General features: G+C 44.0%; 1 long non-coding RNA gene across 4 annotated transcripts in view; it reads left to right on the top strand.

Annotated features, from left to right (window-relative positions):
• The window catches only part of LOC123771005 (uncharacterized), a 424,821-nt gene that overhangs the window by 316,205 nt on the left and 85,292 nt on the right, over positions 1 to 23,324 (top strand). For 2 of the 4 annotated variants that reach the window (XR_011223793.1, XR_011223796.1), the window contains exon 4: positions 8,777 to 8,808. The exons of the other annotated variants lie outside the window; for them this stretch is intronic. This is a non-coding gene — a long non-coding RNA (uncharacterized lncRNA). The remainder of the gene's footprint in view (positions 1 to 8,776; positions 8,809 to 23,324) is intronic. 4 annotated transcript variants of the gene reach the window in all.

Genomic DNA, 23,324 nt, shown 5'->3' with positions numbered 1-23,324 from the left:
TGTCTTCTGCACTTAGGGAGAAGAGAAAAGGCTGGGAGGAGAGAAGAGTGATAGGGAGGTGTGAAGGGAGAGTGTTTGGGGGGTGTTATGGGAGTGTGTAAGGGGAAGGAGGGCTAACTACCTAACTACCTGCAGGTGGTTAAAGGCGTGGCCACCACAGTGATGACCACGTCTCCTGGTTAGCAATCTGGTCAACAACACTGTTGTTGATTGTAACTCACGTAGACACTACAATAGTGTGTCGATCAAGCTCTTATCTCGAACGCCCCTTATCTGAAGGGCGTTGAAAAGTCTTGGCGCCTTATATTTAGAGGTAACTCGTAGTGTAATTTATTACACTCCAGGTTATCAATGGGATATTTTGCCTCCTTGTCTCATTAGAAATTATTTGTGTTCAGATTTGGAACCAGCTCCTCCAGTATTATCCAGATGTAGATTATGAAAACAAACTTAGACAAACAAAACTTGCTTCCCGAAACGACCGCTGGAAGACTAGCCTACAATGACCAACTTTCAATATAAACGTCTTTATTACGAACACACTTATAAATTATACACGAAAACTGGCTTTAAATCATAAGAGGTGGAAAAATAAAGATCGTTCTCCATAAATACCAATGAAGGCGCAGCATCACAATACCAGACTGACAACAAAGGCCACGAGACATCATCGGCATCTTAAAACTGCAATATTTCGTGCAAGTATCTTGCAAAACAGGTGAGGGAAGCTGCCAGGTGACTGGTGAGGGGATGGTGACTGGAGAGGGGATGGTCACCAGGAGAGGGGATGGTCACCAGGAGAGGGGATGGTCACCAGGAGAGGGGATGGTCACCAGGTGAGGGGATGGTCACCAGGTGAGGGGATGGTCATCAGGAGAGGGGATGGTCATCAGGAGAGGGGATGGTCACCAGGTGAGGGGATGGTCACCAGGTGAGGGGATGGTCACCAGGTAAGGGGATAGTCACCAGGTAAGGGGATAGTCACCAGGTAAGGGGATAGTCACCAGGTAAGGGGATAGTCACCAGGTGAGGGGATGGTCACCAGGTGAGTGATGCTGCCAGTGACACAACAACAACACACTTACCGCCTTCACATGTAATCTGACAGGTGGATACTCACAGTGCGCAGCTCGACGTAATCCTTTGATGGATTTACTATGAATTATGGTTATTACACCGCATGTCATCCCAGCCGATGGATTTGGAGAATGTATCTAGTTATTGCCACGCTCAGTAATCCAGGATTTAAAGCAGCCTCTAGTTTTTTTACGCCTTTGGTGGTGGTCTCAGTTTCGGGGATTACAGAGATTATTAGTGATTGCAAAACAGTAAGTAATCCCTACGGGAGATTGCATATTCAAGTAATGAAGCTTGGAAAGATGATGTTATTTGACGTTAGGAAGGCGATAAAACACGGAAATGGGGCATGGGACACGACCAGTTGACAAGTCCAGCAACCAGGAGGCCTGGTCGACGACCGGGCCGCGGGGACGCTAGGCCACGAAATTATCTCAAGATTACCTCAAGATAACAACGGTGACAATCGCTGCTCAGGCGAGAACTACTCTGGTTACCTCTTGGTTGTTAAGGAAATTACTCTGCACAGTTTATATAATTTAATCCATAGCAACGTCTTCCAGTATCTAAAAACACAAACAAATACAAACAAATAAAGACAGTTTAACTTGATAAAATATAAAAATTAATGAAGATCCAAATTTAGATATAATTCACCAGATGCACGTCCTCAGCAGTTTAGAAGACCAGCTTATGAACAGCGTTGACTGCTTAGGAGACCTCACACACCCATCTCCAAACATCTCCTTGCTCAGTGAATTTAAAATACGGCAGTTAAAATATAACAAAAAATATGACATCCATTTATATCAGGAATATTTCCAATTAGCAGTATAAATGGAGAGGCGCGCACAATTCACCTTTCAAGAATATGTAACAGGTTTGCCTAAAACCAGCAAATAGTAGAACTAGCTAGAAAACATCCCATATCCTATTTTCACAATGTGATCTGGTTGATACCTGGTTGATGGGGTTCTGGGAGTAGTTCTACTCCCCAAGCCCGGCCCGAGGCCAGGCTCGACTTGTGAGAGTTTGGTCCACCAGGCTGTTGCTTGGAGCATGATGACAATTTCAAACACACATTACTCAGTGTTACGGTATCGACAGCATCATCGGAATGTGGAATGGCGATGTCAACACCATCTATGAGTCTGCACTTCTACTTCCCGGTATTTGGTGCAACTTGAACGACGCCATCTGTTGGTGGTGGCCTGGTGTCAGCGAATGGCTCTGGTTTCCTGCCTCAGTCAGCATGTGGGGTCGATGATGACCTGTAGTGGGTGGCGTATCAAGATCGGCGCCGTCTAGGTTGTGGCTACAAAGCACAATATCAATGCCCCGGTGGACGAGTGTTATCCCAGGGTTTCCATGTGTACTGTCCATCTGGCTAATGGCGTTTTTATATTCACACAGATGACATATGGAAGCGATTGAGTTGAGGAGGGCAGTTCACCTTGGGCAGTCCACGAACTCTTAGCTTGGTCGTGCGAGAAGACTAAGTAGCCGCCGTCGATCAAAGCAGTGTGTGTGTTAGCTGCTGATATATGCAGTGTTTTTCAAGATCGAGGTACACGGGATTGGCTAGTAAGAGTTATGGAATACAGTGAAGTGTTTATAGTGAAGTGCTGCTAGCAAGTTGCTAGAGGCTTCTGCCAGGGGGTCAGCTACCCCTGTATGTGTTGGTTTGGGACTCCTGCCAGCATGTTGCTGAAGCCCTCTGTCAGTGTGTTGCTGAAGCCCTCTGTCAGTGTGTTGCTGAAGCCCTCTGTCAGTGTGTTGCTGAAGCCCTCTGTCAGTGTGTTGCTGAAGCCCTCTGTCAGTGTGTTGCTGAAGCCCTCTGCCAGTGTGTTGCAGAGCCTTTCAATGGGCCGCAGGAAACATTACATTCAACGACGACAAGTACCAACAGGAACCAGGAACCACTTGTAAACTATACAGAAACAAAACCCGTAAAAGACCTGGAAGTAATAATGTCAGAAAACCTTACCTTTATAGATCACAATACAACAGCAGTCATAACTGCAACAAAAATGACAGGTTGTATAACGATAATTTTTGCTTAGTTGTAACAAACAAACGCTTGCAAAAAGAAAACGAAAAAAATGTAGGCAACTTGCAAAACTTGTCAACAGAGTTAAACTCCCAAGAGAGAGCTTCAAAACCAAGAGAGTGAGTGAGAAACTGAGAGGGAAACTTAGGTAAGAGAGAACCTGTTGCTACTTGCCTCCCAAGCCTCCTACACCCCCAACCCCCCCAAGCATCTCTCAAAAAGAAAACTTAATGTAGCAAAGAATCACATCCCTAAATTCCACTCTACTCGCTAAATACATATTTAATGTTCCAACATGTCAGTAAGCACAGCTAAAAATCCATAAATGATGACGATTAAAAAAATACATAACGATGTCATTATATTTTTAAATCAAATTAATATTCCCAGCTGACGCCCTCAAAATAGCGCAAATGCTTATCAATGGATTTTTTTCGGTTTGGAAATCTGTAATAAAATCTCCATTAACATTAACATTTTTTTGCTAATAGTTACATAAATCATATACGGAATACGCCAGTTCGTTTTAACTAATTACATTAAAAAAGATCAGAAGATAATTACACAAAAAACATATTTGAACATGATAGGTCTTTACCGGCCATAAACACATCGACACTTACAAAGGAGAAGCAACAAACACCTTTCAACATAAGCCACAAGGACGTGAACACCATGAAAGTCTTGGACCATATGGACGTAGACACCATGAAAGTCTTCGATCCACAGTGAACCAAATTCCGTTTTCGAAGAGTGACTTAAAAAGAGGGATTTGCGGAGGGATATAAAGACACATGAACAACCTAATATATCAATCTGGAATATACGGCACCAACATGGAGTCCTTATTCCGTTAAATACAATGTTGTTGGGGGGAAGTTAAGAGCTACACCACGAGGCGAGTCCCAGAGCTTAAGGTATGAATTACGTGGAAAAATAAAAGGAACTAAGCCACCACTCTCTTGGAGAGACTGAGACATGATTACGCCATTAAATATACCCAGAGGAATTTACAGGGTAGAGAATGACAATTCATTTTACATGGAACAGACAACTACTACCCGAATGAGCCATAGGGATAATAGGAAAAAATGTCAGTTCAATAGAGAAACAAGGGGGGTGGGGGCGAAGTTTTGTATGTAGACTCCAGACACGAATTCAGATATAGGTATGACAGAGCATAAAGGGGTGGGGAAAACTTGTATACAGTGTAGACTGAGAGGCGGAATCTAGGAGCTGAAGCACAGCTAAGCACCAACTAAGCACAACTAGGCGTGCATACTCGCTCAGGTTACAAACAAAAAAACACTGAGGAGGAAGAGGAATGAGAAGGGGGATAATCATTTGACTGTTAAGAAGGATGGGTATTGCTTTAACAGTCAAAATGAAACTTAATATCATATCCAGACACCGGCATAATGCAGTCTCTGTTAGTGTACACACTGAATTGGGTTGTCAAGGGGACTGACATCAAACTTTTCAAACAATATTCGTCCTCCTGGACACTCACTATTAGGTTCAATCTTCTACAAACCCTACGAGAGTGAACCCTCGACAAAGCTTTAGTAATGCTCGCCTATCAGAGCTCCTGGTATTATCGCTCAGTGTCCCGTAACGACACTCTTTGTGTAGTGTGTTCGGGACATCCTCATGTTCATTCGACCTTCCAGCAGCTTCCAATAAGGGCGAGGATGCTAAACAGTCACCAGGAACATCTATCACAAACTGCGGACCAGATTCCCAATATTCAGACGTCGAATGCATCCCACAGGCACCTTACAAGAGCTATGAACCCTAGTGATTTTTAATGTATAGTTTCAACTTGATGAAATATGTGTGTTTTTTCTTGGGGCTAAAGGCGCCTATTAGGCTAGATTTAGTAAGATGAAGTTAAGTTTGGGCGGGAATAAGAAAGAATAAGCAAGGTACGGTACGCGTAAGTTCGGTTAGGCTGTTCTATTTTCAGTAGCAAACAAAACTTGGCAGCGTAGCACGAAACGTCATTCAAGAGTCATACAAACCATATTCTCTGGATTTAATGTATTTGTGCATTGTTTTCGTGCCGAATACAGAGACTAACGGAGGTCCCAGAAACATTCACTCTAGGTGAATGTCTCGGTGAGACATTCACTCTAGGTCTGGGAGCCGGTCGGCCGAGCGGACAGCATACTGGACTTGTGATCCTGTGGTCCTGAGTTCGATCCCAGGCGCCGGCGAGAAACAATGGGCAAAGTTTCTTTCACTCTATGCCCCTGTTACCTAGCAGTAAAATAGGTACCTGGGTGTTAGTGAGCTGTCATGGGCTGCTTCCTGGGGGTCGAGGACCGGGCCGCGGGGACACTAAAGCCCCGAAATCATCTCAAGATAGGTACGGATGAATATGTTCTGGAGATGCCCAGTTCCGTAAATAATCATAGTTACCTACAATAAAGAAAATGCTGGATAGAACAAAACTACTGCCTCACCCCACATGTTCTCGCCGCACACCATAAAGTTACTCTTACTACAACCACCACAACATATGTGGAAGCTGGGGACGCAAATGAGCCGAAGAAATATAAGGAAATTCTCAACCATATACAGGTACTCAACAAGTGGAATGTACTGAAAGGAGTTGTGGAAGCCACCTCCTTTCAAAATTAAAAGCCACATTCGACAAATAATTCGAACGCCAGGAAAGATAAATTATAAAGCGACAGGTACAATAAAGCTAATAGAGGAGGATTAAGAGCTAAATCTTACTTCCCCGCAGTCACTGTTAGGCATTATTAGGTAATTATGTAATAGGTAGGTATTAGGTAAGTATTAGGTAAGTATCAGGCAGTATTAGGTAAGCACTAACTAGCACTCACACTCTGGACACCATCATGGCGCCGCCGCCCCTACAAGCATAACCTTCACTGCTAAAGAAACCTAAGGTTAAAAACTAATTGTAGCACTAAAATTAAGAAAATAGGAATAGGAATAAGACACTGGAAGGCGTAAAAGAAGAAAAATAGAGAAGAAGGGGAAGTGAGGGGAAATAGAGAACTTTGGGAAAGTCGTCCAGGTAATTATTAATTAGTTTTTATTTACGCTTTGTGAAGCCCAAGAAGGCGTCCAGATGGCGCCAATCTTAAGTCTTTAAGATTAAGCAATTTTAAACAAAACCATTTTTTTACTTTCACAAATTGGCTCAACACACACACACACACACACACACACACACACACACACACACACACACACACACACACACACAAGGATTTCTGAAGGATTAAAACAGAAGAGGACTGTTTGAGGCTTCAAGAAGACCTAGACAAGCTGAAGGAATGGTCGAACAAATGGTTGTTAGAGTTTAACCCAACCAAATGTAATGTAATGAAGATACGTGTAGGGAGCAGGAGGCCAGATACAAGGTATCATCTGGGAGAGGAAATTCTTCAGGAGTCAGAGAAGGAAAAAGACTTGGGGGTTGATATCACGCCAGACCTGTCTCCTGCAGCACATATCAAGCGGATAACATCAGCGGCATATGCCAGGCTGGCCAACATACGAACGGCATTCAGAAACTTGTGTAAAGAATCATTCAGAACTTTGTATACCACATATGTCAGGCCAATCCTGGAGTATGCAGCCCCAGCATGGAGTCCATATCTAGTCAAGGATAAGACTAAACTGGAAAAGGTTCAAAGGTTTGCCACCAGACTAGTACCCGAGCTGAGAGGTATGAGCTACGAGGAGAGACTACGGGAATTAAACCTCACTTCGCTGGAAGACAGAAGAGTTAGGGGGGACATGATCACCACATTCAAGATTCTGAAGGGGATTGATAGGGTAGATAAAGACAGTCTATTTAACACAAGGGGAACACGCACAAGGGGACACAGGTGGAAACTGAGTGCCCAAATGAGCCACAGAGATATTAGAAAGAACTTTTTTAGTGTCAGAGTGGTTGACAAATGGAATGCATTAGGGGGTGATGTGGTGGAGGCTCACTCCATACACAGTTTCAAGTGTAGATATGACAGAGCCCGATAGGCTCAGGAATCTGTACACCTGTTGATTGACGGTTGAGAGGCGGGACCAAAGAGCCAGAGCTCAACCCCCGCAAACACAACTAGGTGAGCACAACTAGGTGAGTACACACACACACACACACACACACACACACACACACACACACACACACACACACACACACACACACACACACACGACACACACACACACGGGAGCCTCGCGGCTCAGTGGACGGCGCTCGGGATTCGTAGTCCTAAGGGCCTGAGTTCGATTCCGGCAGAGGCGGTTACCTTGTCTCGCGATGATTTCGGGGCTTAGCGTACCCGCAGCCCGGTCCTCGACCAGATCTCCTGGTTGCTGAACTAGCCAACCAGGCTGTTAGACGCGGCTCCTTGCAGCCTGACGTATGAGTCACAGCCTGGTTGATCAGGTATCCTTTGGAGGTGCTTATCAAGTTCTCTCTTGGACACTGTGAGGGGTCGGCCAGTTATGTCCCTTATGTGTAGCGGAAGCGTGTTGAACAGTCTCGGGCCTCTGATGTTGATAGTTCTCTCTCAGAGTACCTGTTGCACCTCTGCTTTTCAACGGGGGTATTCTGCACATCCTGCCATGTCTTTTGGTCTCATGTGATGCTATTTCTGTGTGCAGGTTGGGACCAGCCCCTTTAATATTTTTCATGTGTAAATTATTATGTATCTTTCCCGATTTACGGGAAAATGCAGATTTAGGCATTTTAGTCGGTCCCAGTAGTTTAGATGTTTTACTGAGTGGATTCTAGCAGTAAAGGATCTCTGCACGCTCTCCAGATCAGCAATTTCTCCAGCTTTGAAAGGGGCTGTCATTGTGCAGCAGTACTCCACTCTAGAGAGCACTAGCGTCTTGAAAAGTATCATTGTTGGGGTCATCCAATAAGGTTAGCACACTTCTAAATGTTACCACTGCTAGGCTTAGGCTCGGCTACAAGTACCTCTGGCAGTTTGTAACATCTGCTGATGTAGATCTGACTAAATGTAAATTCAGCGGAACTATTCGCATACTTTTCGTCATTATATAATGGAATGTGAAAAAATCGCGGAATTCGGAGATAACACCTTCAATGGTGTCCAAGAAATGTGTAAGTACTTCATTCATAATGATGTGCTGCCGAAATCTTAGCGAAGTATCCAAAATTTGCTTACTGTAGGTTGTGCATGCACATGACTGTAAAGCTGCCGCCTAGTTGGGTGGGTGTGGAGCAAAACTAGTAACTGTGTGGCTCACCATAGATGTAAAGTGCCTTGTATAGTGACTGTTGTGAGCCTCTTGTTCAATCACTTGTGATACAAAAGATTATTGATGTGTGTATTTGTGTAGGTGATTGAATATGTATATGTATGTGTATATATTTATATGTATATATATGTGCATGTATGAGTATGTGTACATGTATATATAGCATTAATAATTGTGTAACTAGCACCAAAAGATTATTTGCTTCGCTATACGAACTAGAGGGTTCAGTTCCTGAACCCATTATGTGCCTCTGTAATCCTTTACACCACCGCCCACGGGATGGGTATGGGGTGCATAATAAAGATAGATATCAAAGAAATCAATCATATCTTGTTTGAAAAGTTGGATAACAAGAACCTTTCATTTTTCTTGCAGTTGTGACGGCTACTTTATCGTGTCCTTTAAAGGTAAGGTCTTCCGACATGAGTACACCCAGATCCTTTACATTACATTCTCGTTTCATGTTATGATTTGACTGCGTTTTGTACGTGGTTTCCGGTTTTATATTTTCCGTAGCGCATGAGCTGGAACTTCGTTAAATACCATATTATTATTTGTAGCCCAACGAATCGCAAGGTAAAGCAACAGCCAGTCTCTAGGCTAGGCCAAAGTGAGGCAGAAGGGCCCGTGTCGGTATAAACATGGAGGTAATATGGATGGAACCAACCACCCACCAGTTGCTGGAACACACCAAATTAATGATGCTGGAAAGCTGGCACATGCCCAAGTCTGGCTTCCAGTCCATCCGCCTGCATCCCCCCTACCTCCATCTCTCTCTCTCTTTTTATCTTCTCAGTACTCAATAAATGTATTTTCAAGCCTTCTCTCTCTTTTCTTCCATCTATCAATTCTCCCAATCTTCTCACTAGTTCTTGTCTCCGCTCCCAGTTCTACCATCATCTCTTTCACTCGGCACCTTTCCACGTCCCTTCCCATCTCATCAAAGAACGGGTCTCTCCTAGGGTCTCGCACTCTTCCCAGTCAACGAATATTACCAGATCATTCCTGAAGGTGTGAAACAGTCCGTTGCTACTGACGCAGACACGCCAGGAAGAGGTTCTGGGAGTTATTCTGCACAAGCCGGGGGTGGGGCCAGACTTAACTTGTGATAACTTGGTTCAAAAGGCTGTTGCTTGGAGCAGCCGATACAATTATAGATACAAATACAAGTCACACCTTCGTGTCATCCTAAATACGTTACCAAAACCAGTGTGAAAAACTCTGGCACCGCATCTTATCCTAGGGAAGCTGCGCTGAAGAAGGTATACTGTAAAAGACGCACAATAATAAATGTAGCAGGAATAAGTAACTCGATCTACCTTGTAGTGGTCTCGGGGATCAATGTCCCTGAGGCCCTGTCTATGACTAGGCCTCGTGGTTGGTGGTGTAGTTAAACACTCACATGAAGTGAAACTTACAAAGTTACGGTGTATCCTGGACACTTAACAAGTTATAACCACTGATAAGGGTACCTGAATGGGGTTTTGGGAGTTGTGCTACTCCTCAAACTCGGCCACTGGCCATGCTTGACTTGTGAGAGCTTGGGCCAACAGACTGTTGCTTGGTCAAGGACAGACCAAAATGTCATTCTCGTTTCATATTAGTGGACTGGGTTGTTTGAGCCACGTTATTGTTACTTATACTAAGCACAGAAGGAATAAACTACAACTGGACAGTTTATCAATGAAACTATGTGGATTATCTCCCGGGTGAACCATGGGAGACAATCCCATGGTTCACACGGAAACAATGGCAGCGTCCAAGTAATAATGCTTTTCCCTCCTCCCGTGCTGGTTGCCATGGTGGACGGGGGAAAGATGGAGAAGGCAGCAGTTTCTTCTCTAATAATTCTTCATGGGAGTACGAGAAGCGAGTCTGGTGCGTGGGTTATGCGACAGGTTGACTAATGTGGTGTCGAGAGACAGTGAGCAGCGGGTCTTCCCCTCTCCTCTCTACACGGTTGTGTTCTTACACCAATATATATAGTAGTCTCTTTTTGATCAGGTTGGAGGGAGACATCTCCCGTCACGCAGGGTGCAGTCGCACCTCCACAGATCTCCAGTATCAGCTCTTGATACTGGTAATGGCTCAAAAGGGTTACCACTTATGGGCTATTCATGCCCGTGCTACCTTTTGGGTGGCTTAATCTTCATCAATCTTGATCGGTTGGCGGCAAATGTATTCGTTTTGTTTGTTGAAGCTGCATATTTTTGTTTTATTTATGGACGGTTATATATTCTTACTTTACATGCAGACGGTAACATATTCTCGGATGTGATAAAATGATAAAAAAATCAAGTACTTCGAAATGCCTATATTACATTCAAGGAAAGAATAAGTATTTAATTAGAAATTTATATATTACCCAAAAATCATGTATTCCAAGTTCGGCTACTGAAGACAGTACTTGCTGGTGACTGTCTCCTAAGGTTTCCCAACGTCAAGAAAACTGTCAACTTAAAGTGCCCTTATCCTAACCTGCCAAGATGACCCAAAACAGAAAACGGGACAGTACGTCACTTTCACCAGCCGCTTCCATTTTCTAGTACGACAATTTTTGGCCTTATGTAACACATGCGATAGAAATGCGACGTTCTTTGTAGGCTGACAGGTTGGGTTGTGATCTTCCTTAATTCGATTTTATCCCCATACACTTGGCGACACGTTAAGTGTTCCCAGATAATTGTTCACTAAAAATAGAGTTTACACAACGCTACGGTAAGAACTTCACAATTATATTACCGTTCTTTCTTTTATCATTTTTCCTTATCTCTCTCTCTCTCTCTCTCTCTCTCTCTCTCTTTCTCTTTCTCTCTCTCTCTCTCTCTCTCTCTCTCTCTCTCTCTCTCTCTCTCTCTCTCTCTCTCTCTCTCTCTCTCTCTCTCTCTCTCTCTCTCAGTAATAAACTCCATTGCACACCAGCCGTGTGTGCGTTGGTGACTGTGTAAACATTACCTAGGACAAAATAGCGTGTTCAGATTGTTGTACAAGCAAGAAGTGTGCTCTGGCCACACGAGCGATCACTAATTAAAATTATTAGACGAAAAGCCACACACACACACATGGTGGGTTGTTGGTGGGGGCCTGGTAGCCTGGTGGATAGCGCGCAGGTCTCGTAATTCTGTGGCGTGGGTTCGATTCCTGCACCAGGCAGAAACAAATGGGCAAAGTTTTTCACCCTGAATGCCCCTGTTACCTAGCAGTAAATAGGTACCTGGGAGTAAGTCAGCTCTCACGGGCTGTTTCCAGGGGTGTGTGGTGTGGGAAAAAAAAGTAGTTAGTAAACTACTCTCAACTGTCAGATTTGGTACAATCTACAGGTACTGTCAGATTGACAGTTGAGTGGCGGGCCGAAAGGGCAAAGCTCAACCTCTGCAAACACTACTAGGTGAATACACACACACACACACACTTTTGATACAGTAACCGATAAGAGTCTTATGCATAAGCTGGAGAAGAGGCAGGAGTGCGAGAGAAGGTACCCCAGTAGTTATGGGAGTATCTCAGCAACAGAAGACATCGAGTCACTGTGAGGGGGTGAGATTTTTAGAGTGGGCGAGATGTCAATAGCGGAGTCCCACAGAATTCCGTTCTTGGACTCCAGGTCTAAGAACCCACAAGAACCCCAAGAACCCGGATTCTCATATATGTAAACGATCTCCCAGAGGGAATAGACTCATTCCTCTCAATGTTTTTTTGATGACGCGAGAATTATAAGGAGGATTTAAACAGCCGAAGACAGCAAGAGGCATAAAGAGGCAACCTAGACGAAGTATGGTTCAACAAATGGTTTAACTTAAGTAAATGTAAAGTAATAAAGCTTGATGGAGGGAGCAGCAGATACAGGGTTCCAAATAGTTTAGTTAGTTTAGTTCATTTATTATGCACCCCATACCCATCTTGTGGGCGGTAGTGGAAAGGGTTACAGAGGCATATAATGGGCTAAGGGACTGAACCTCACAATTCATTTAGCTAAGCATGTTACAATCTTGATGAGCTAGTTCCAAATAGGAGATGAAATCCTCCATAAAAACAGATAGAGAAGGATCCACGTAACCCTGATCAACCAGGCTGTGACTCGTACGTCAATCTGCGAGCAGCCGCGTCCAACAGCCTGGTTGACCAGTCCAGCAACCATGAGGCCTGGTCGAGGACCGGGCCGCGGGGTCGCTAAGCCCCGAATACACCTCAAGGTAACCAAGGTAGCTTACTGATATACGGAACCTGGAGTCAACATCAAACGAATATCAACAGCGCCATATGCAAGACTGGCTAACATCAGAACTGCCTTTGCAAATTTGTGTAAGGAATAATTTAGAACCGTGTATATCACATATTTCAGACCAATCCTGGAGTATGCTGCTCTAGCGTGTAGTCCATACAAAGTCAAGCACAAGATGAAATTGGAATAGGGTCAAAGGAATGCTACCAGAATTCCAAAACTACGAGGTATGAGTTACGAGGAAAGGCTACGTGAATTGAACGTCACGTCGCTGGAAGACAATAGGTAGGCGTGACATGGTTACCACCTTACCTTGCCTTGTGGTTGATTGCGGTAGTTGTGGTTACCACATCTAAAGTTCTCAGGGAATTTATATGACAGATAAAGACAGACTATTTAACACGGGTAGTACTCGCACAAAGGGACACAGGTTGAAACTGAGTACACAAATGACCCACAGAGATATTAAAAGTAATTTGTTCAGTGTCAAAGTACTGGTGGAGACAGACTCCATCTATAGTTTTAAATGTAGATAAGATAAGAGCACAATACGATTAAGAACCTGTACACCAGTTGATTTACAGTTGAGAGGAGGTACTAAAGAGCTGAGGCTCAGCCCCCATAAGGACAGTTAGGTGAGTACACACATGTCTTGCCCACACAAAATATGAGCGAGACCCAGAGATTAACATGGACCTGGCGACCAGGTACATGCTCCGGCATACCCAATCCACCCCGGCACGCCCTGCCTGTCTCGGCACGCCCTGCCTGTCTCGGCACGCCCTACATGTCTCGGCACGCCCTGCATGTCTCGGCACGCCCTGCATGTCTCGGCACGCCCTGCATGTCTTGGCACGCCCCAGCACGCTACCTACACGCCCCACCTCCATGACTGGTCAGACCTATCGTTCCATCTTTTCCTATCATAAATAATCTGACCCAACAGACTATTACTCAAGGCCTGCCTTGGAGTAGAAAAACCTAAATAGGTTCTGTCGCCGCTTCTGGAGGGCCATGAAAGTCTTACAAACCCAGCACTTAAACTGACCATAAACCTATGGAAGAATGACCCAAAATGTCATAAAGGAGGCGTTTCCAGGAAGCATTTGAATGGTCACATACGATCCTCTTAGTTGGCGATCTGGTCAACCAGGCTGTTAAACACCGCTGCTCGCAATCTGGCGTATGAATTAAGATCAAGTTGATCAGATATCCTTTGAAGGTGTTTATCAAGTTCCCTGCGAGAGTTCAGCATTCTTACCCACATATTTCTCATACCTTATATATCAAACACTTTGATCATGATACCAAACTTTCCTCCACCAAAAAAATCCATTTTTCAGTTAACTTTGTAACACACTTGACTAAACACCGATAAATAAAATTAATTCTACATGTGGAATGCGGCCACACTGAGGCACGACACCTAAACTGTTGACAAAACTTAAAAATATGAAAATTCGAATTCCTGGAGGGACTAGTTCCCGCTCTGATCATTTAAATATGTCCTGGCGCGGACGGCAAGGTACAATATGCAAAATAGCTTCAATGGATAGGGTGGAGGTGTACTGTAGATAGAGGTGCACTGTAGAGTGGAGGTGTAGAGTGATGGTCGGATGTAGGGTTCTGAGGTAGGGATAGTTTTGTTTTCATTAACATATAAATCCGCTGCGTTTTGAGTACTAGGGACAAAATCTACACTAAGAGACAGCTAGACTAGCATGAAGGACCCAAAGGGTTTGAAGAAATATTGTTATCAGCCACGCTACAGTTCTTGTCCACATGATGCTGAGTTTACCTGCACTTAATAGCTTGACGGATCAGGCCATCAACCAAATGCTCCTGGCCAGAGGATAGCCCCTGGCCGGTAGGATAGCAAGAGTTGATTAGGCACACCAATTTTCACTACTAAATTACCACAAGTCATCACAAACCACAGCAACTACCATCATTAACCATAGTCACAATCACCACTGATCATTATCCCCATTAACCCCAACACCACAGTCTTAACTATCCAGTCACAATTACGTGACCACTAATTACCACTGGAACAATCCTCAGACACATTCACCTCTAGTGACCAGACCAGTAACCAGGATGACCAATCTCTGACCAGGGCCGTTCCCGCGGCCTGGTCAGAGACCGGGCCGCGGGAACGATTCTCAGAACCAAGACAAGGTAAGCACAAAGTAAGGTAACCCCAGCCACGGTCATCGCTAAACACTACCAACTCCAACTACAATCATGTAATCTCATCAAAATCACCATTAACCTAAACCACAGTCACCAGTAACTACAACCACGATCACCGCGAACCTCAACAATCACTAACCACTACCACAATCGCAGTCAGCACATGGAAGAGGGGAGCCGGACAACAATATAAAGGGAAATAGCAGAGGGGGAGAGAGAGAAACGATGAAGCAAGGGAAGGGGACATTAATTGATAGAAAGGGGAAGGGGCAAGAGAAGGGTGGACGAGAAATGAAGGGAGAGGCAGTAAAAGAGAATAAGGTAGGGGTAAGGGAGGAGATAAAATGAGAAGAGAAAGAATAGAGGAACTGGAAAGCAGGGAAAACAAAGGTGAATTACGTATATAAACAAGGGTCTCGAGCGGACTCACATCCGCGGCAAGCTCAGGAATCCTCAGGGGAGCTTAACCCTTGACCTCTAGTTGTGGCCTTGACCTCTGACCCTGTAACACACTACTCCCGGTCACCAGCTTAACCTTTGACCTCTGACCCTGTAACACACTACTCCTGGTCACCAGCTTAACCTTTGACCTCCATTGTGGCCTTGACCTCTGACCCTGTAACACACTACTCCCGGTCACCAGCTTAACCTTTGACCTCTGACCCTGTAACACACTACTCCCGGTCACCAGCTTAACCCTTGACCTCTAGTTGTGGCCTTGACCTCTGACCCTGTAACACACTACTCCCGGTCACCAGCTTAACCCTTGACCTCTAGTTGTGGCCTTGACCTCTGACCCTGTAACACACAACTCCCGGTCACCAGCTTAACCCTTGACCTCTAGTTGTGACCTTGACCTTTGACCCTGTAACACAAGTCATTGTGACCAGGAGGCATAATGTGTAGAAGAGCCCCATTGACAAGATGAGGTGCTGTAAGTAATGTAGACAATTGTATAGACATTACGGGCTCAGAGCTTTTCAATACCCTCACTCTAAATATAAGGAGCGAAACTAGTTGACCTCTTTAGAGTGTGTTGATTGACGGTTGAGAGGCGGGACCAAAGAGCCGAAGCTCAAGCTCCAAAAGCACAGTTAGGCATGTGCACTACTACTTACTCCCCACTGCTCCACGAATAAAGATATTTTTACAGGTAATATCGAAGTACAGCAGAAATTATGAAACGTTTATTCGGATAAGAAACTATTCTTTTTATCAAAAGAGAAGTTTATGTGGCAATCATTGAAAAAAAGTAATTATGTCAATGTATAAAAGTAGTGAAGGGTGAACGCTGAGGTATTGGTCTCGCAGTATAATGGGTTGAGTATATTGTTCAGGGCCCCTACACAAGGGTGACCCCGTGTGGTCAGCCTCCCAGTGGGTCATAACTCTGCCACGCACACATTATGGAATACAAGAGTGTATACTACAAGAAACTGCATAAGAAGCATTCAGTGTCGATATCGTGGTGGATGGCACTTGCCTCATAAGGCATGTGAAATTGAGAGCCTATAATAAGTTAAAAAGAGAAGAATAACACGGTAATTACTAAGCATGTCTAGGGTTAACAGAACAGTGATCATCGTAGATCTAGTGTAAACGTTTTATACAAGAAACAGAGCAATGTACAAGGCTTTACTTAAAAGGAGTAACTGGTTTAATGTAAATAAAGAGTTATATCTAGGATGCAGTTTGCTGGCATGGCTGTCGTGTAGTACAGTGAACTACGTCTTCTGCTAACAATCGAAGAACCTGAGTTCAATCCCCGGGCGGGACAGAAACGACTAGGCACGTTTCCTTGCATCTGATGCATCTGTTCACATACAGGTACCCAGGCATATGTGAGCTACATCACGGGGAAGGTCACTACTTGAAGGTCCTACGGGGGATACCTCGATAAGCCTAGGAGATTACGTGTCCCAGACAACGGAAATTATACATGGCCGGGGGACGTCACGTCAGAGTTGACACGACAGTATCAACTTGCTTCATGACTTAAAAAAAAGGGTAAATGATGAACGTCACTGAGCTGGAACCATCTTGATTATTCGATACTATGTTAAATGATTTGCTCAGATATGAGAAGATGAATCTTGATGGAAAGAGTTATGAATTAAATGCGTGTTGAATCCGGGCCTTGGTTGACGGTCTGATCATTCAGTCTGTTAGACGCCGCTACACGTAGTCTGAAGTATGAACCACAGCCTGGTTGATCACGTACCCTTTAAAGGTGTCAATCAAGTTTCGTCTTAAACACCGCATGTAATAAACATGTGTGTGTAAGAACATAAGCCTCACAGACACACACATGTCTCCTCAGGTCACACCACCACTACCACAGGCCTGACAAACGACCTTACTACCTCTAGCTCCATCAGCATGCTTGACTCCCCTATATACCCACGTCACCTTCCAGCGTGGTGTAGCACTGTCTGCGCCCTGAGGTCCGCGTTTATATGATCCGTGGAGCCAATTTCTCCCGGGAGCTGATCCCCAACACACACTCTGGTAAAACAATCAAGCTGAAAATTGACAATACAAATGGAGGTCCCAAGCATTACTCTAGGGAGGTCTTTAAGCAAGCACACCGTTGTTTGGGGGGGGGGGGGGGGGGCAGGGGTGGTGGCGAGATGGTGCACGAACTGGATTCATAAATTTATTATATTATTTATTTTATTTATTTATGTTTATAAATATTTATTATTTTTAAACATTTTAAACATTATTATTTTTAAAAGGACATTTATTATTTATTTATTTATTATTTATTTATTTATTTATTTATTTAAGACATTTATTACTAAAGTACATTTATTATTAAGATTTGAATTTAAACTATTGAACAATGGTATCAGTATTTTACCAGTATTACTAGTTTTCTTAGTAATATTACTAGTCTAATTTTAAATTATTATTGTTTCACGATCAGTGTTTCGTGATGGTCAGTTGCATTATTATTGTTGCACTCGTAAATTTACCACTGTGACTTCCTACATTAAGGTGTGTTCGCTTAAGGCAGGCGTTAACTCTATTGATGGTCGTAAGATGGTGTCACAATGAGTGTTGGTAGCAACATTACTGTGCAGTTGGTGCGCCTTACCTCACTATCCTATGTTCATGACCACCTTTGTTGTTGTTATAGATTCAGTTCCAAGTAGCACGGGCTATGGTGAGCCCGTAGTGGACTTACCTGGCACAGGAGCGATGCCCTCACTATCATGACCACCTTGTTGGCATGCCGACGGATTCTCTACCTGTTTGACTCTCCACCTGCCTCAGTCTGCCAGCCCACCTGCATACCTAGACCTTGACTCATAATTCTTATTTCATGCTTCATTCTTCAAATTAGACAACCAATCCTGTACGTTAAAAGCTAAATCAGAATAATACAATATGTAAGTATTACCTTGAGGTAGTTCAACGGATCAGTGACCTCGCGGCCCGGTCTCTGACTAGCCCCTTCCCCCCCCCCCCCTACTTGGTAATAAGGTTAGCAAGGCTGCTAGAGTAACACTTTGACACAGTAAAATGCACTGCAAGATGAGGAATCAAGATCTGACGGAGCAGCCAGTCTCTGGAGCTACAGGAAATGTTTTGGCTTGGTAAGTTTTTACAATTTTTCCGCGAGGGCCCTTGAGCGCCTCCAGCAAACACCACAGACCCGGACTATCGTGATTCTCTAGGCGCCGAAGGCTGCAATGATAGAGGAGAGTTACTGCAGTGGGATATATTTGTCAAGTACATACATGGTTGAGTGAGCGTGTGGAGCACCACACAAGTTGATGCTCTAACAGACGGATATGAGGAGTGACGTCCGGCGCCAGAGTTGACTAAACCTTGGCACGGATGCATCAGTCTGTGGTAAAGTTCAGGGTAACACCGTACACTCATCCCGTCCTGGGGGACAAATTTTCCGAGTGTTTCTGGCGTGACTGTGTTTACTACGTGTAGGGTCAGACACCTTTTGAAAATAGTTTTAGGTTTAGGTCATTTAATCACCTGCAATAAATGTTACTTAAGTGTTTTTATTCACAATGAAATCACGTTGTTTTGACGTATCAATCAGAAAATCAGTAGGCGCCGTGAGGAGGATTCGAACCTACCCACTTGGTCTAGGGCGATAGTTTGGGAATACCAAGTGAGCGGGTTCGAATCCTCCTCTCGGCTCCGACTTTATTCGACTCATTTGAGTTTCCAGTTATGTCCTTTCGTCCTTGTTTAAAGAAGCTATCTTCTCAGTATCCTGTATGTTACGATTATGTCCCCTCTGTTTCTTCTCTCTTCCACGAGTGTAATGATTAGTTCCCTTAACTTATCCCGAAAAGCTAAGTCCTAAGTTCTGGCACTAATCTTGTTGCAAGCCGCTGTACTTTTTCAATTAGTTTTCTTCTTCACAAGGTGCGAATTCTAAGCCGGTGTTGCATATTCCAGAATTGGTCTAACAAAAGTTGTGCAGACTGCCTTGAAGTTCTGATTTTGGTTTCTAAATGATGTTCTAATGTTTACCAGCGTCCCATATGCCGCCGATGTTACCGTATTAATGGGTCCTTCCGGTGTACAGTGTTGGTGGGTGTTAGTGGTGGATGGTGATTACAGGTGGTCATGGTGAGTGGGGGTGGTGGTAGTGCAGCCAGTTCTCTCGACTTGTCAAGACCCACAAAGAATCAATCTTTTAGCGTAACTAGAAACATTCGAACCCAAGCAACCAACCTAATTTATCGTGTCTGATGCAGAGAAAACGTACATATTTGTAAACTTTTATTTTCTTAATAAGTTATTTTTGCGACGTTTGTTACTATAAGTAGAAAACGCAACTTGTTAGTTGAGGGGACGGGTTGGATATATATGCTAGTTGAAAGGATGGGTTGGGTATATATGCCCTAATGACCAAACACAACCTTGTCATTTGCGTTCATGGAGTTACATCCTCGGACACAGTCCCTTTTACATTTGCCAACGTTCCCTTGAGAACTTATCCGTCTTCCTCTAAATTCTTCACGACGCTCATCAAGACAAGCGTCACCTCCCTCCTGAACACACTACTGTCTGGGCGTGGAGGGAAATCTTAGTAGTTGATCTGGTGTTATCCCTGGAAACACAAATCGTAACTGACCCTATTTTCCGCTTGTTACAACTTGTAATATAGTTGTTACATCTTGGCTTAACGGTGTTTTTGACGTATTAGAACGTTGTTACAACTTGTTATATTGGTTCTTATAACTTGTTAGGTGTTAAATCTTGTTCGAACGTTGTAGCAACGTGGTAGTTTCGCTGTGTGTGTCTCAACCCTTACCTTACCCGTGGTTGTTGTTGTTTAAGATTCGCTACTCAGAACAATAAGTTCTAGTAGCACGGGCTATGGTGAGCCCGTAACACCCGTAGCTGGTCTGGTGGTGTTATACCTCCGTGTCTCAACCCACGGTCACACGCTGCACACCCGCCCTCGCCATACACTTACCTGGTTAAAAGAAAAAGAACAGTTAATATGTTTGTATAATAATTATGCATCAAAACAACATTCGAGATGCCTTTCTCTGAATCAAATAAACACGTAAAACCCTGAAATAAAATTAAACACAAACGATAATCACCAAATGCATTTAAAAATCTACGATAATGTGATGTAAAAGTATGATGATTACGTTCTACAATGACCGATCCGTTAGTACCAACAGCCTAGTGGTTCCAAGGGCGTACCAAGGGCACCTGACAGCTGGGTGGACAGCGCTTCGGATTCGTAGTCCTCAGATTCCGGGTTCGATTCCCGATGGAGGCGGAGACAAATGGGCAAAATGTTTCTTTCACCCTGATGCCCTTGTTACCTAGCAGTAAATAGGTACCTGGGAGTTAGACAGATGCTACGGGCTGCTTCCTAGGGGTGGAGGCCTGGTCGAGGACCGGGCAGCGGGGACACTAAACCCCGAGATCATCTCAAGATAACCTCAAGATCAGGAACGGGAAGAGATCACCTCGTCTGCACAGCTGCCTAGTAAGGCAATACTCGTAATATGAAAGTGAACAGCCACTCTCCTGGTCAAAAAAGGTGTCCAGCAGCTGGACACCCTCATAAAGACTGTGAGGCAGTATCCTCCCCCCCCCCCCCCCCCCCCCCGCGATAGCAGCTTTACGATTAAATGCTACCTCAGAACACTGAAAAGAATAACTGAACAAAAAATTGTACCACTTACGGGCTATTCATGCCCGTGCCACCTCTTGGGTGGCTTAATCTTTATCAATCAATCAATATGACATTGAATGCAACATCTCCCATTCAGCCCAACTTGATATACCCAAAATTCCTAATATTGTTCTGACATGTTTTGACGCGTTCAAGCAGAATTATCAGATGGAATAATTTCCTTAAACACTTTGTCATTTATCTAATAATTGCGCAATTATTTAAGTTCGGCGGACTGCATAACATAAAATCATAAATAATAATTAGTATGGCACAAGCCAACTCTTATATGCTGCTAAATTGAGAAATAATAAATTATACTCAAACATTTTTAATACAATAATATATTACAACATAAAAATATGCAAACTTTATCGCTAAAAAATCACCTAAATTATATATGTACAAAGATATCAAATTAACGTGATGTATCAACAAGAAAATCAGTAAGAGCCGGGATACAAAGCCTGCGTAACCTAACCAACTAAAATGTTCCGCAACAGCAATAATATTAACTACCATATTAACATTTTATTAACTAACATATTAACATTAATATTAACATATTAACATATATAACATATTAACATTTAATATTAACCATATTAATAAACAAAAAACCGCGAGTGCGCCACTAAGTAGACAGCCCGCTCTCTCACTTTAGCGTTCCGTAAAGAACTCAGACGTAAGAAATCAGTTCCCGGTACAAGAAGAGTAGAGGACTTGTAGTTGCAGCAGCACGTTCGCATCCCCCAAGACAACAGGAACACGTGTCCAGGACATGCACCCGACGCTCATTAAGAGTGGATGGTGCAAACGGCCCAACCAGGTCACGTCGTTAGCGAATGCGGCTTTAATTACTCTCGCAAACTGTCGCTTTAAATATAAACGCAACTACCGCTAACACAGTTTCCAAACACCCCCCCCTCCCCACTGGAACATTTAATTGCCATAAGATCTGGAACAATTAATTGTCTCAACATCTGAAACATTAATTGTCTTAACATCTGGAACATTAATTGTCTTAACATCAGGAGCTTAAATACCATGTACAACCGAAAAACATTAATTACGAGCACAAGAAGAGGTTCAGTTCCCGGCACAAGAAGAGGTTCAGTTCCCGGTACAAGAAGAGGTTCAGTTCCCGGTACAAGAAGAGGTTCAGTTCCCGGCACAAGAAGAGGTTCAGTTCCCAGCACAAGAAGAGGTTCAATTCCCAACACAAGAAGAGGTTCAGTTCCCGGCACAAGAAGAGGTTCAGTTCCCGGCACAAGAAGAGGTTCAGTTCCCAGCACAAGAAGTTATGGAGTCAGTGCATTTCACAGACCATTGTGCTCGGGCGGCAGTCTCGGGTGGAACCAGTCGTCCATGTAATAACCTGTTACCTCGCCATGAGCCACCCATGGTAATCGCTATAAGTCACCCATGATATACGGCTATAAGGAACCAATGTGTTTATATCTCCTATAGTATGACTACGGCTACCTCCGTGCTGATCTCCCAAGTGCTCCGGTATTATCAACTAAAGGGAAACGTATGTAAATCAGTTTTGTACTATATTGACTCTCTTCACCAGGCGTGAATACGTTTTAAAGTCTTCATTAAATTTCTTGTGGATTTCTATGTCATTTCGCCAAGCATCTTTGCTTTTGGCTTTCAATACATGTGATATTTTAGATGTGTTTTCTGCTGGCGTTAATCCCACACATTCCACTTCCTTTCCTCCCCTCCATTTCTCTCCCCTTCCCTCCCCTCCATCCCCCCCCCTCCCTTCCCATTTACCTGCCTCGAATCCCGTCCCCTGATTTTCATCATCTGTTATTGGATCTTTCAATTCCGTTCCCTTCTCAATTTCACCTCCCACACTTGGGCGTAATTCCCATCCATAATCTCGTCTGGTGAAGTCTACAGAACCCTCTACTGTTTTCTTGTTACATCGGTCCCTCTTCATCCCCTCAGGTTTATCTTGGATTTGTAATTACCTTTTAACATCTCCGGTTTAATGCGTGTGTGTACTCACCTATTTGTGCTCCCTTATTTGTGCCTGTAGGATCGAGCTCTTGCTCTTTGACCCGTTTATATATCAGCTTGTTGTCTAATACCTGGTTGATACCTGGTTGATGGGGTTCTGGGAGGTCTTCTACTCCCCAAGCCCGGCCCGAGGCCAGGCTTGACTTGTGAGAGTTTGGTCCACCAGACTTTTGCTTGGAGCGGCCCGCAGGCCCACATATACCTGGTTGATGGGGTTCTGGGAGTTCTTCTACTCCCCAAGCCCGGCCCGAGGCCAGGCTTGACTTGTGAGAGTTTGGTCCACCAGACTTTTGCTT

The sequence above is a fragment of the Procambarus clarkii genome, chromosome 65 (genome assembly GCF_040958095.1).
Source record: "Procambarus clarkii isolate CNS0578487 chromosome 65, FALCON_Pclarkii_2.0, whole genome shotgun sequence".
In the NCBI taxonomy this organism is placed as follows: Eukaryota; Metazoa; Arthropoda; class Malacostraca; order Decapoda; family Cambaridae; genus Procambarus; species Procambarus clarkii.
Note: the sequence above shows the minus strand (reverse complement) of the source record. Positions and strands in the feature narration are given on the sequence as shown.